Source organism: Vipera berus (genome assembly GCF_964194415.1).
Source record: "Vipera berus genome assembly, chromosome: Z".
Taxonomy (NCBI): Eukaryota; Metazoa; Chordata; class Lepidosauria; order Squamata; family Viperidae; genus Vipera; species Vipera berus.
In genome coordinates this window covers 67,341,810-67,356,254 of record NC_138205.1, presented here as the reverse complement: position 1 = coordinate 67,356,254, position 14,445 = coordinate 67,341,810, and the positions used below count along the sequence as shown (strand labels likewise).

The following is a 14,445-nucleotide window of genomic DNA, read 5'->3' as shown; positions in this document are numbered from 1 at the left end:
AAGGGAACTCGCCACGGCCTGACCCTAACAGGGGGAACGTTTGGGTTTAGTTTGAATGAGATGGGGGCCCCTGTGTGCCCAGCGCCCCATCGAAGACGTCTGCGAACTCTTTGCAGACGGCCTCGATGGATTCTCCCTGGATCCGGTGGATCCCGGAGACGGTGATTCCCAGGGCCTCAAACCAGTCTAGGCCGACTAGGCTGGCTCTCCAGCCTTCTACCACTACAACCTCCAGGTGCTCTTCGCGACTCTTAAACCCCACGGAAACGGTGGCCTCCCCCTTTACCTTGACCGGCGAGTTCTGGAAGTCGGTCAGGGCTAAATTTGAAGGCCGTAATTTAATCCGCTGCTTGCTCCGGCCATTAATGTAGTTAAAGGTATCGTCCGAAATGACAGAGACCGCAGATCCAGAGTCAAGCTCCATGCTGCAAGGAATGCCTTGCAAGCGGATTGTTAGTCTAATTTTGGGTTTGAGCAGCCGGCGGCTACCCATGTGGTAGATGGCCAGCTGGCTCTCAACGTAGCCAATTCGCGTTTTGGTCGGGGGCCAGTACCCAGTACCTTCGAACGGCGATTCCTCCGGTTGCAGCTCATGGATCTCCTCTCGGGGGGGGGCAGCTACAACAGACCGCGGCTATGTGGCCTGTTTTCTTGCAGGCCCGACACGTGGCTGACCGGAACTTGCAGAGGCTGTGCACGTAGTTTCTGCCACATCCTATGCACTTCTGCATGTTGGTTGCGTTGCTGGAGGGCCTGGGCTTGTCCGGGCGTCCGCCTCGATGGTCGGGGGTCAACTTCTGCTGGAGGAGGTCGATGCTCTGTTCCCCCTTGGCTGAGGCGACCTCCTGGTAGATGCTGGCTGCCTGGCTACCGGGTTTGGCTTCCTGGACCGCCTGGACGGCCCCACAAGCTGCCTCGTGGGCCAGAATGGCGTCCTGGGCTTCCTGGAGCGAAACCTCCTCCTTCTCAAACAGGCACTCCTGCAGCCTCGTGTCTCGTAGGCCGCAAACCAGCCTGTCTCGTAGCCACTCCTACAAGTTCGAGAACTTGCAGGCGATGGTGGCTTCTCGTAAGGCGGCGATGAAGTCGGCCCCGGACTCGTCGGGACGCTGGTTCCTCTTCTCGAACTGGGATCACGCAGCCAACTTATTTATTTATTTATTTATTTGTTTTATATACCGCCCTTCTCCCGGAGGACTCAGGGCGGTGTACAGAGAAATAAAGTAAGAATACAATAAAAATAAAATTATTAAAGCCCAAATCCATCAGGCCAGGCCGGCTTGTTGGAATAGATAAGTTTTTAGATCACGCCGGAAGGAGCGAAGGTCGGGGGCCATCCGGATTTCGGCTGGTAAGCGGTTCCAAAGGATTGGCGCACCCACCGAGAATGCTCTCCCCCTGGGGGTCACCAGCCGACATTCTCTGACCGGTGGCACCCTGAGGAAGCCCTCTCTGTGGGAGCGCACAGGACGGAGGGATGTTGACGCTGGCAGTAGGTGCTCCCGTAGGTAATCCGGACACACGCCATGTAGGGCTTTGTATGTCATCACTAGCACCTTGAATTTCACCCAGAAGGCAACTGGAAGCCAGTGCAGCTCACGGAGCAGAGGTGTAATGTGGGAGTATCGGGAGACCCCCAAAAGCACTCGTGCAGCTGCACTCTGCACCAGCTGAAGCTTCCGAGTGGTTCTCAAGGGCAGCCCCATGTAAAGAGCGTTGCAGTAGTCAAGACGAGAGGTCACAAGTGCATGGGTGACTGTACGCAAGGCATCCAGGTCCAGATAGGGTCGCAGCTGGCGCACCAGACGAACCTGGGAGAAGGCCCCTCTAGTCACAGCTCCTATATGATCTTCTAAGGAGAGCTGTGAATCTAAGAGGACACCCAGGTTGCGAGCCTTATCTACGGGGGGTAATAACCTGCCCCCAATATTAAGAGATGGAATAATCTGAATATCCTGACATGCCGGTATGTACAGCCATTCAGTCTTGTCCGGGTTGAGTTGAAGCCTGTTCCTCCCCATCCATTCCCGGACCGCTTCCAGGCAACCGGACATCACGTTGAGGACATCACTGATGTGGTTTGGGGTCGAGATGAAAAGCTGGGTGTCGTCAGCATACTGATGATAACCCACTCCAAAACCACGGATGATCTCACCTAGCAGCTTCATATAGATGTTAAACAGGAGAGGTGAGAGGACCGACCCCTGAGGAACTCCATAAATGAGAGGCCTCGGGGTCGATCTCTGGCCACCTGCCAACACCCACTGTGAACGTTCCAGAAGGTAGGAGGAGAACCACTGAAGAGCAGTGCCTCCCACTCCCAATCTCCTGAGACGCCGCAGTAAGATACCATGGTCGATGGTATCAAAAGCCGCAGAGAGGTCTAATAGGACCAGGACTTGTACCTGCGGGGCTGGAAATTGGCGTTCAGCTTAGCGACGAGGTCCCGGTACGAGATGGTATTGATGGCCTCTGGGGCGAACAGGTTTGCAGCGACCTCGAGGAGTGTGGGTTCGCCTAGGCAGAGCAGGGCAGCCGCCTTTGAGCCGTCTTCCGAGATTTGATTAAATCTCATGTACAGCTCGACGTGCGACAGGTACCGGGCCCATTTCTCCGGGTGGCGGGTGTCGAACCCGTGGGGTTGCCCAGCTCGTGCCATTGTCCCATCGGTCATTGTGGCGTGTGGTTCCGTTGCTCGCGTGGCGGCCAGAGCCCGTGTCTTGCGGTGGCCGGTTGCGGTGGCTGGCGGTCGTGTTGGGGAGGAAGGGAAAGATTCCTCTTTTCCTTCAGCGCACGGTGCGTTCCCCTAGTGCAGGGGTCGGCAACCTAAAAAAGAAAAAGAGCCACTGGGAACCGGTTCCATCACAAATTAAAAAAAGAGGGAGCCGCGTGCGTGTGTCCATGCACGCGCATGCGCAAAAAGGTTTTTTGCGCATGCGCGGACGCACGCGGCTGCCATTTTTTAAAAATGAGATGGAACCGGTTCCCGGTTGCCCGACGGCGACGGCCCGTCTGCAAAGCTGCCGCTTTCGGCAGCTTTGCAGACGGGCCGTGGCAGCTTCCTCAAAGAGCAGCGCCCCTGCCCATTCCGAGAGGTGCGCGCGCACCTCTCCGAACGACCGGAGGTGCGCGCGTACCTCCGCGCGAATGGGCAGCGGTGCCGCTCTTTGAGGAAGCTGCTGCGGCCCGTCTGCGAAGCTGCCGCTTTCGGCAGCTTCGCAGACGGGCCGTGGCAGCTTCCTCAAAAAGAGAGGCGCCCCTGCCCATTCCGAGAGGTGCGCGCGCACCTCTCCGAACGACCGGAGTTGCGCGCGCACCTCCCCAAACCTTTGGGGAGGTGCGCGCGTACCTCCGTGCGAAGGGGCAGCGGCGCCGCTCTTTGAGGAAGCTGCCGAAAGCGGCAGCTTCCTCAAAGAGCGGCACCGCTGCCCGTTCGCGCGGAGGTACGCGCGCACCTCCCCAAAGGTTTGGGGAGGTGCGCGCGCAACTCCGGTCGTTCGGAGAGGTGCGCGCGCACCTCTCGGAATGGGCAGGGGCGCCGCTCTTTGAGGAAGCTGCCGCGGCCCGTCTGCTAAGCTGCCGCTTTCGGCAGCTTCACAGACGGGCCACAGCAGCTTCCTGAAAGAGCGGCACCGCTGCCCATTCGCGCGGAGGTGCGCGCGCACCTCCCCAAACCTTTGGAGAGGTGCGCGCGCACCTCTCGGAATGGGCAGGGGCGCCGCTCTTTGAGGAAGCTGCCGCGCCCCGTCTGCGAAGCTGCCGAAAGCGGCAGCTTCGCAGACGGGCCGCGGCAGCTTCCTCAAAGAGCGGCACCGCTGCCCATTCGCGCGGAGGTACGCACGCACCTCTCCAAAGGTTTGGGGTGGTGCGCGCGCACCTCCGCCCATTCGGGGAGGTGCGCGTGCACCTCTCCAAACGGGCGGTGCCACTCTCCATTTGGAGAGGTGCGCGCGCACCACTGCCCGTTGGAAGAGGTGCGCGCGCACCTAGTGACTTCAGCTCTTCTGTCGGCAGAATCCCACTTTCGACACCACTGTAATGTAGTGGGTCCGACGCAAGGAAGAGACGCCAGCCAGAGTACGCATTCAGCTCTTTATTGGGGGGGTAGCCTACTGGAGAATGAGGGTTACCTGGCCTCCTTAAATACCTAGCCAGGTAGGCAGCCAGCCAATGGGGTTGGCCCTAGGTTTCCCACCGAAACTAGGTTTCCCGCCAAAACCGTTCAGGCCAACGCCCCCTGGTGGCTGTTGCTATGCAGGTGCCTGCATACATAACAGTTTCTGTCTCTTTTATTCTATTTCTGATTCTTTTTTTCAAAGCACACAGTAACTGGAGAATATAATTGTTTCAGTGCATATGAGCCCATTGGCTTGTATGATAAGGCACTGGGTTGAAGATTAGCAAAGTCATGTTTGAGACTCTTGTGCTGCTGTGGGATGGGGTGAATTCACCTTCTTTGCTCCAGCTCCTGCTGGCTCCATGAAAAGAGACCCCAACTGGGCATCCCCCAGGCAATGGTTATGTCACTGGTCTAACATTTCAATCTGGAAACACCTCGGTGCTTCTTACATATGTGATGCGAGTGCATATGAGGGTCAAATTTATTGCTAGCTAAGATAAGATTGGTGTTGAGGAACTATTGAGCTAATGTCATATTTAGGCCTGTTTTCCATGTCCTTCCATCCTAAAACCAAGAGCAGTTCAGCATCCATTTTTATGTAGGACCCAACTTCTATTTTCCTTTCTTTCCAAGACTTCATTAACCTGGCCAAATAGCCCTGCAAGATGCAATAAAGTCATATTTTAAGATCTCGCCAGATACTACAGTTGTCGTAAGAGAGTCATGTTTGACATAAATAATTCTATGTATTTTTCTGTGAAAATTTAGGGTCAGTTGTAGACAAAAAAAACATTTTTGGTATAAAAACAAGTTATTTGTTGGGGTAGAGGGGAAACAAGTATCCAATGAACTACAATATGAATTGTGTCCTGTGCTGTGATTGTTTTTAGTGATGAAAAAACAGAAAATAAATTTGACTTTTTAAAAAAGATAAAGCATGAAAATAAACTATCCTCCATTTTCTTGTACATTCTTACATACTTTCCACTTTCAGTAATAAAGTCTTAGTGCAATGTTTGATTACTTTTGTGAGTGCTTTATCTCTTTAAATACCCTGCTAAAAGATTATAAGCTCCATTACAGTAGAATTCACTCAAGAGTGGCAAACTGCTAAGCTCTGTTAAAGATTTATGATGCAAATAAAAACTTCCTTATTAATAAACTCATTGAGATACAACATCTTTTTACCCATATTCCCATTTTGTTTTGTTTTTCTTTTGTAGCACATCAGTAAAGCTTTCTGTATGTTTCTTTTAGAGTTCAGTGGTTCTCTAATTTCTAATAACTGAAGAACTCTTTTTGGGAATTACTAGGGATTTACAATGTGAAAAGCTTATTTACTTTTAAAAAAACTCTCTTTCAAATGTGTAATACTAATAATTGCATACCTTCTTGGAAGCCTACTTTAACATGATTTGTCAAGTTAGGAATTGGCTTAAGGAAAGAAGACTTCTTCCAAAATTCAAAATATTGCTTATTTTAGGCCTTTCCACAAATTATGGTGCACTCTGTACTAGGGACCCAGCAACAGAGTGAATCATTATTGCCATCCTCCCAATAAGCCTCCCACATTGTCTTCCTTCCTAACCATTTACCTGTTTGTGGCTGTATGACTGCAGTCTTAGGAAAAAACGTAGTCTTTTTTAAAAACAAGGTTTTTTGAAAAGATTGTAGAAAAATGCTAAATTTTTGCTCAAACACTTTTATAGAATTAAAACTCTATGGTCACCCTTCTGTTGGTGCTATAAATCAGGAGTCCCCAACCCCCGGTCCGTGGACCAGTACTGGGCCGCAGCATGCCAGCAACTGGTCTGCACAAACAAGGAAAGCCCCATCCACAGGATGAAGGCAGCATGTAAAACTGTGCCTCCTCCTGTCCATGGTCAAAATCTCTCTCCATGGAACCAGTCCCTGGTGCCCAATAGTTTGGGGACCTCTGCTATAAATGGTGCTGTTTGGCTTAAATGAAATCCATAATCTTTTTGCAAGGAAAATGTCATTTACTCTTTCCTAACTAAGGTTGTGTTCCTATGGAAATTCTTCAGTGGAAAAGAAAAGAAATTAATGTTTCTTAATTTTTTTCTCTAGGACCACTTCTCATTTTTAAAAATTATGGAGGACCTCAAAAGAGCTTTTGTTTCTATGGGTTGTATTTATCAATATTTACTGTATTAAAAATTAAAACTGATACATTTACTGCCACTACCACTTCTCACTTTGATGGGTATTATTTTTCAATATAAGCTGCAAATAATTTTGATGGGCCCTGAGAGGACATTGGGGGACCCGTGGGGTCCTAATACCATACTTTAAGAAATATTGCTTTTGTTTGCTGGAAGAAGTGATTTCAATACCACTTTAAAGGTCCATATATTTAAAGGTTATGGAGCACCAGGGAACTACAAGAAGACTGGAAAAGAACTGATGTAGTTCCCATCTTCAAAAAAGGAGAAAAAAATGGATCCCATAAGCACACAGCTCAACAGCCATTTGTCTGAAATGGGTCTTCTACTTTAGTAGGAGGTTGGACTAGAAGATCTCCAAAATCCCTTTCAAATCTTATTCTGTTGTTCTGTTTGTAGAGGGCAGAGCCCTGCTTCTATATCTGCAATGCGCAGAATTGATCAGACATACAGCAGTACAGTGTTGAAAAAGTCAAAATTAAGGCTGGACCTATACAATAATACCTCACCTCTTTTTCTATAAATGAAAAGTAGAGAAATTATTACTATACCAAATCCATTCTGAGATTAATATTATTTTACTTGGTACATGACTAATAATACTAATAGTAGCAATGACATTCTAGTATTAAGTAATTAATTATTGTACCTTGCTTTTTCTCAGGGAACAACAAGTAACCAATATATACTCTGAGCTTGAAAATTAAGCAAGATCAGTTAGCACTTGGGAGGAAAATCACTAGGGCATTTCCAATTTAGAATTCATTCATTCAGTCTGTCTGTCTGTCTGTCTCTCTCTCTCTCTCTCTTTCTCTCTGTTTGTGTGTGTGTGTGTGTGTCCTAGAACAAAGCAGCAGCAAGGAAACTGGTCCTTTAATGGCAGTACAGTATTGCTAGGTAAGTTCCTGATGCTGATGTTTCATTGATACCAAATCTGAGAGGGAGATGTACAAGAAAAGATTACCACGTATCATATATTAATAGGAAATATTGCCTTTTGATTATATATATATGATTAATGAGGATACATACCGGTTAAAATTTGTAACCACTTTTTAAATAATTCTATTAATAACTAATTTTGCTGGAATTATCTGATAATTTATACAGAATGCATGCATACCATTAACAATCTCTTTTAAGCATTGCCAAAATAAATTAGGTAGAAGGAATTACAAAAACATTAATAAGGAATAATTATGTACATTAACAAACTATATACAATAATTATACAAGGCTAAAACAATTTGTTTGGAATTAGATTTAGGGCATTGTAAAATATGGTAGGATAGACTTGTGAGTTTATTACCAGAATCATGCATAATCTTGCCTAATCCCATATATGGTTCTAAGAAGGTTCTATTTCTTTTTAAAACTTAATCCAGAATTAACAGTGTCACTCTGAACTTCTTGTTCAAAAGTTGTGTTTATTATAGTATCTGATATTCTAGAAAACTAAATAATCAGGAATAGATGTCTGGCTGTTCCCTACAGACTACTGGAAGAAATGTATGCTTCCAGTCCACAAATTAAATTTCAATATTAAGAATACTGGAAGGAAGGGGAGAGGGAAATAATGAAATTAATGTGAGCTATCGGTCTCTGCGGGTTAATTCAGTTCGGCTGTAAAGATTCAGTAGAACTCTTGATAAGGAAAAGAAAATTACACTATTAGAATTCAAATGTGAAATCTGCCATCAAATGTATTGAAGTTATATACTACATCCATTCCTGGACCTGCCCCACAGCCTTTGTATGAGGCAAACTTCAAAGCACTGTCATTGTAAATAAATAGCACAAATATAAATATCCTTATAAAATCTTAAAGCTGTCACACACAAAAAAGATCCCCCCCACTCAGATAAAGCTCATATGTAAATGAAGTAGTTGTGTCACAAATGAAGGCAAATATACATGTCCTAGGATAATTTTACAGGATCCAATCTGGGTTGGTCACTGGGATTAGAGGTTTAGTCTTCCAAGTACTTAATCTTCTAAATACCAAGTAAAACTACTTAGGAGCCAAGGACTTGGCAGCACAAGGAAACAACAGCCAATGACTTAATAGCTATCCATCAACACCCCAATCAACCAATTAAAAGCCATACTCTACTAGGCACCATATAAATACTGGGCATGGAAAAGTCCAAAGCATATGTTCTTTGTAGAGAGAGAAGTTCCCAGAGGATAGGTTCCAGCACTAGTCCAAAAGTTCAGAAGACTAAACCTCTGGTCCTGATGACTGATCCAAAATGGATCCTGAAAATTGTCTTTGTGACCATTTTATTTCTCATGGTAAAAAGTATTCACCATGTTCTTTAGCCTACCTCTGAATTTGAATTTCAATCAGTCCATTCTGCAAAAGGCCTAAACTCTGGTCTTCTTAATAGAGTACTATGGAGAAAAGAGGTTTAATTACTTTGTTAATGAATGTGCTGATCATTATACAAATAGACTCTTCCTTGCAATCATAGCATGCAATGCCATGTTAAATAGATCCTTCCTCTTCTACAGTTTTACACTCAATATGCAGAACTTGTTAGTTTATTACAATGAATGGATAACATCTTTTTATAAGCCATATATGCTGGGATTTGTTTTCATAGCAGCTGTCCATTACTTATTTCTGAACAGTCATTGATTGAAACCATTCAGTTCCTTAATTCTGAGTATTCATAGAAGCAAAAGGAGATGTAATAATTATGTGTAGAATATATTATAAAATTGATCCCTTTACTTTCTTTAAAGTATCTATGCAGTGCACCCACATCCTATAAATCCTGTGCTTCCCCATTTAAATAGTGGCATATTTCTGGAAGGGACGAATACTGAAAGTGTATGTCAAGAGTATATTTATTTTATTTTATTTTATTTTATTTTTTATTTTTATTTTTTTTATTGAAAAGTTTTACAATACATTTTATCTTTAGCAAAAAAAACACCTCCCAACCCCCTCCCCTCCCACCCTCTTCCCCCTCCCCAACCCTCCCCAACCCCTCCCTCCCTTTCCCCTCCCCCCCGACTTCCCAGAGCTGAGTACAGGGTATAAAAATACAAACAATCATAATCTAACTTATGCAAACAATCCTAAACTATTTAAACTATCGCACTTTAACTCATATAGATAAACTCCAAACATATATATATCATATCAATAATTATTCAAATGCAAAATAATACTTTTTAGTCCCATATTTGCTCCGTAGTATCCCTCTGTTGCAAATAATCTTTCAGGTGCACTAAGATCTTTACCATATCCTCGGGGAAAAAAAACTTTACAGTCCATTCTTCTGTAGTCGGTAATTTTACCTTTTTACTAGAAATCTTACTACCATAGTTAAATTCAACATCCATTTAATATCCACCACAGTAATATCAATAATACCCAATAAAAACAATCACAGATAAAACAATTTATATCAATTATTAAAAACTATTCTTCTTTCCAACTAGGCTTTAAATTTCCATACTAAAACCAAATTTATACAACCTTTCCTTCTCCTAATATATTATACAACTTAAAATACCATACATTACTTTCCAAACTTAAATTTTTTTATATAATCATATCATTCTTATATTTTCTATTACCTGTTTCATTATTACCCATAAAAATATTACAAGTTAACTTTCATCTATAATTTTTCCCAAAGTTGCACCAGAGCATATCACAAAGTATATACCTAGCACACAATATCCACCTTCTTATCACACCGTAAATATACGTACCAACCAAATAGCAAATCATAACCTACAAAATATCAGTAAGCACTACTACAAATCTTCCCAATTAAATTTTCATAATCATCTTAAAACTAAAGCAACATAAAATATTACATAGTTATTTTATAAGGGTGAAAAGTATATCCCCAAATATTTAGCCCTTCTAACAATTTCAATTCCCATAATCCTTATTACATTATTATCTCCTGCAATTATGCAACTAAATCTTCAGGCTTGGTTCATTCGTCTAGAAGCAACACGCCTCTTCCAATTTCTGGCCTCCTCCAGTGGTACTGAAATTTGATCCACTCCTGTAACTTTCTCATCTGTCTGTATTATTCCTTCAGCATCTTGTAGATTCTCTCTGTATCGTTGAGACTCTCTCTCACCTTTTTTCTTTGTAGATTCCAAAAATGGTATGGGGGCTGCTTTTAAAACATTACTGTAGAAATCACGTGCCTGAATCACCGTAGTAAAACAATGCCTCGGACCTTCGTAGGTCACCACCATACCCACTGGTATCTGCCATCTAAACTTGATATCACGTCGTCTCAATTCTTGTGTCAAAAAAGCAAATTCCTTCCTTTTTCTTAAAATTCTTGAAGGGATCTCTTTTAAAATCAGAACTTTTTGCTCAGCAATTACAAAATCAATATTGTAGGAGGCCTGGATAACTTCATTTCTAATCATTCTCTTTGTAAAATAAACCACCACATCTCTGGGTAATTTCCTTTGTCTTGCAATCCAAGAATTAACACGAAAAATTTTATCTATATCTTCCATTATTTCATCTGCTGGTCGTCTCAGCACCCCTTCCAAAGCCTCAGAAACCATTTTCTTCAAATTTTCCTTAGGATTTTCTTTTAGGCCTCTAATCCTTAAAGCAAACTCCATCTGATAATACTGTGTCGAGATCAAATCATAATTTATTTATTTATTTATTTATTTGATTTGTATACCGCCCTTCTCCCTAAGGACTCAGGGCGGTGAACAGTGAACATAAATAACAGAATGCACAAATAGTTATCTTAAAACAATAATTAAAACAGAACCTGTCAGACCAGACCGGATTGCTTAAACAGATATGTTTTAAGGTCGCGTCGGAAGGAGCGAAGGTCGGGAGCCATCCGGAGCTCAACCGGTAAACGGTTCCATAGGTCAGGCACGCTCACAGAGAACGCCCTCCCTCTGGGAGCCACCAGACGGCATTCTCCGAATGGCGGCACCCTTAGGAGGCCCTCTCTGTGGGAGCGCACTGGACGGAGGGACGTTGACGCTGGCAGCAGGTGATTCCTAAGGTACTCCGGACCCATGCCATGTAGGGCTTTGAAAACCATTACCAACACCTTTAATCTTATCCGGAGGACAACTGGGAGCCAATGCAGTTCACAGAGTAGGGGTGTAACATGGGAGTATCGGGAGACTCCCAACACAACTCTCGCGGCTGCATTCTGTACCAGTTGGAGCCTCCGAGTGGTCCTCAAGGGCAGCCCCATGTAAAGAGCATTGCAGTAGTCTAAACAAGAGGTCACGAGTGCATGAGTGACCTACGTAGGGCATCTCGGTCTAGATAGGGCCGTAATTGGTGAACCAGGCGAACCTGGGCAAAGGCTCCCCTAGTCACAGCTGTTATGTGGTCTTCCAAGGAAAGCTGTGAATCTAAGAGGACTCCCAGGTTGCGGGCCCTATCTGTGGGGGGTAATAACTTACTCCCTATAGAAAGAGATGGAATGTTCTGAATATCTCGAGATGCCGGTACGTACAGCCACTCAGTCTTGTCGGGGTTGAGTTGAAGCCTGTTCTTCCCCATCCAGACCCGAACTGCTTCTAGGCAACGGGCCATCACATCAAGGGCATCACTGAGGTGGTTTGGGGTCAAAATAAAAAGCTGGGTATCATCAGCGTACTGGTGATACCCGACTCCAAAACCATGAATGATCTCACCCAGCGGCTTCATGTAGATGTTGAACAGGAGAGGCGAGAGGACCAACCCCTGAGGGACTCCACAAGTGAGAGGCCTCGATCTCGATCTCTGCCCTCCTGTTAATACCGACTGCGAGCATCCCATGAGATAGGAGGCGAACCACTGGAGAACTGTGCCTCCCACTCCCAATCCCCTGAGACGCTGCAGTAAGATACCATGGTCGATGGTATCAAAAGCCGCTGAGAGGTCTAGGAGAACTAGGACAGAGGAACAGCCTCTGTCCCGAGCTCTCCAGAGATCATTTATTAGTGCGACCAGTGCCGTCTCTGTGCTGTGTCCGGGCCTGAAACCCGATTGGTATGGGTCCAGATAGTCAGTTTCCTCCAGAACCGAAGGGAGCTGATGTGCCACCACACTCTCAACAACCTTAGCAAGAAAGCGAAGGTTGGAGACCGGATGAAAGTTGTTTAATATAGTTGGGTCCAAGGTAGGCTTCTTGAGGAGGGGTCTCACCACTGCTTCTTTCAAGATGGAGGGGAAACAACCCTCACTCAGGGAGGCGGATATCACCGTCTGAAGCCAGATTCGTGTTCCCTCTCGAGCAGAATAAACCAGCCAAGAAGGGCACGGATCTAATAAACAAGTGGTGGAGCTCAGTTTCCTCATAATTCTGTCCACTTCCTTTGGGGTCACAGGATCGAACTCGTCCCATTTAACATCGACGAGATCACCCATGTTCTGATCGTTAGACTCTGCCCAGTCGGAGTCTAAGCCGGTCCGAATCCGAGTGATTTTGTCCGACAGATGTTGGCAAAACTCCTTGGCACGACCCTGTAAGGGATCCTCCCTCATCTCTTGATTAAGGAGGGAGCGAGTTATCTTAAACAAGGTGGCCGGGCGATTATCTGCTGATGCAATGAGTGTAGCGAAGTAATCAATTTTCTCTACCACATTTTCAGTTTCTGTCATTTTTGCTTCCAGTCTAATATCATTTTGAGTAAGATCTTCCACTCTTTCGTCCAAATTCTCAATACATTTAGCCATGCCTTGCAATGCAGATAAAATGTCTGCTCTCAGTTCTGTTAATTTCTCTGTAATCTTTTCATCCATAACCTTAGCTAGTTTTTCTGTTAACTTCTCCAACTTTTTATCCATTATCTCAGCAAATTGTTGCATTTGCTTTTCCATAGTCTCTTGCAGCCGATTCTGCAAATCTTTTACTGTAAGAGCTGATGCAGATACGGGTGCAGGGGACAATAAAGTTTTCAACGAAGACTGCTGCACCAGAGCAGGAACTTTAGAAGATATAGCCGCCATTTTCACCCACTATTGTTAGCTACGCACTTCCACTTACGAGCTCAGCAAAGTCCATTGAGTTAAAGATCAAAACACCATCTTCACCAAAATCTCCTGCATCGCTCTGCCTGCGTCCTCGTTCTCAAAAGTTCTTCCTTGCTAGCAGGGATGGTTGCGAACGCCCTGTTCTGCTCCAAAAAACCCGGAGCAGAGGTGCCTCGCAGTCCCGAGCATGCCCAGGCTTCGGGGGGGCTCAATCCTTCAGCCGCCAAAACTTTAAGTTCTGGTGGCCCCGGAGAGCTCTACCCCTACCTGGGCACTCACCCCCTCCTCTTCTCCCGAGGAGGGGGCTTCCGAGCCGCCGAAACAGCTGATCGGTGCTGTTTTCGGCGGTTCTACGGAGCCGCGAGGCTGACAGCCAAAGAATGGCTGCCTCCGGCGACGCCTTGCCATCCGGAAGTCATTTTATTTTTTATTTTAATTCCATTTATATCCCGCCCTTCTCCGAAGACTCAGGGCAGCTTACAAGCTTAGCAGTAGCCTTCATTCTATGTATATGCCTGCTTATTAGGGCTTTCACACACCCCCACAAGCGGCATTATTACAAAGTCAGCTTAATTGCCCCCAACAATCTGGGTCCTCATTTTCCTTACCTCGGAAGGATGGAAGGCTGAGTCAACCTTGAGCCTGGTGGGATGTGAACCTGCACTAATTGCAGGCAGCTGGTGTTACTTAAGGAGGCATTAGCCCACTGCTCCACCAAGGCTCGTATATACACCTAGCAGGATCACCCAAGGTTATCCCAGCTATAGTTAAAGCATCTTTATTAGGAAGGAGTGGTACAGGAGGATGCTGAACATGGATGACCATGGCGAAGACATCATTTCATAATACACAGGAGAAGGCAATGGTAAACCACTTCTGTATTTTAGCAAGAAAACCACATGGATAGATAAAATAAAGTGACTGATGATGTGTTGCCAGATGATATACTCTCAGGTAGATGACACTGAAGATCTTTCAGAAAAGTAATAGTGTTTATGATATAGTTAAATTAATTTTTGAGACATCTAGATGTCACTGTGCAGAACAAGAAAATATGAAACTGCAAAAACAAAATTACAGTGAGAACTTGGAATGTAAGCAATATTAACATGGAAATGGATGTTTCATCTTTCAATGCAATAAAAGATGAAACA

At 45.0% G+C, this 14,445-nt stretch overlaps 1 long non-coding RNA gene across 1 annotated transcript in view; it reads left to right on the top strand.

Moving 5' to 3' along the window:
• LOC308677326 overlaps positions 1 to 14,445 on the top strand; it is a 43,561-nt gene that overhangs the window by 9,142 nt on the left and 19,974 nt on the right. Inside the window, exon 2 of the long non-coding RNA XR_014028453.1 lies at positions 7,148 to 7,200. This is a non-coding gene — a long non-coding RNA (uncharacterized lncRNA). The remainder of the gene's footprint in view (positions 1 to 7,147; positions 7,201 to 14,445) is intronic.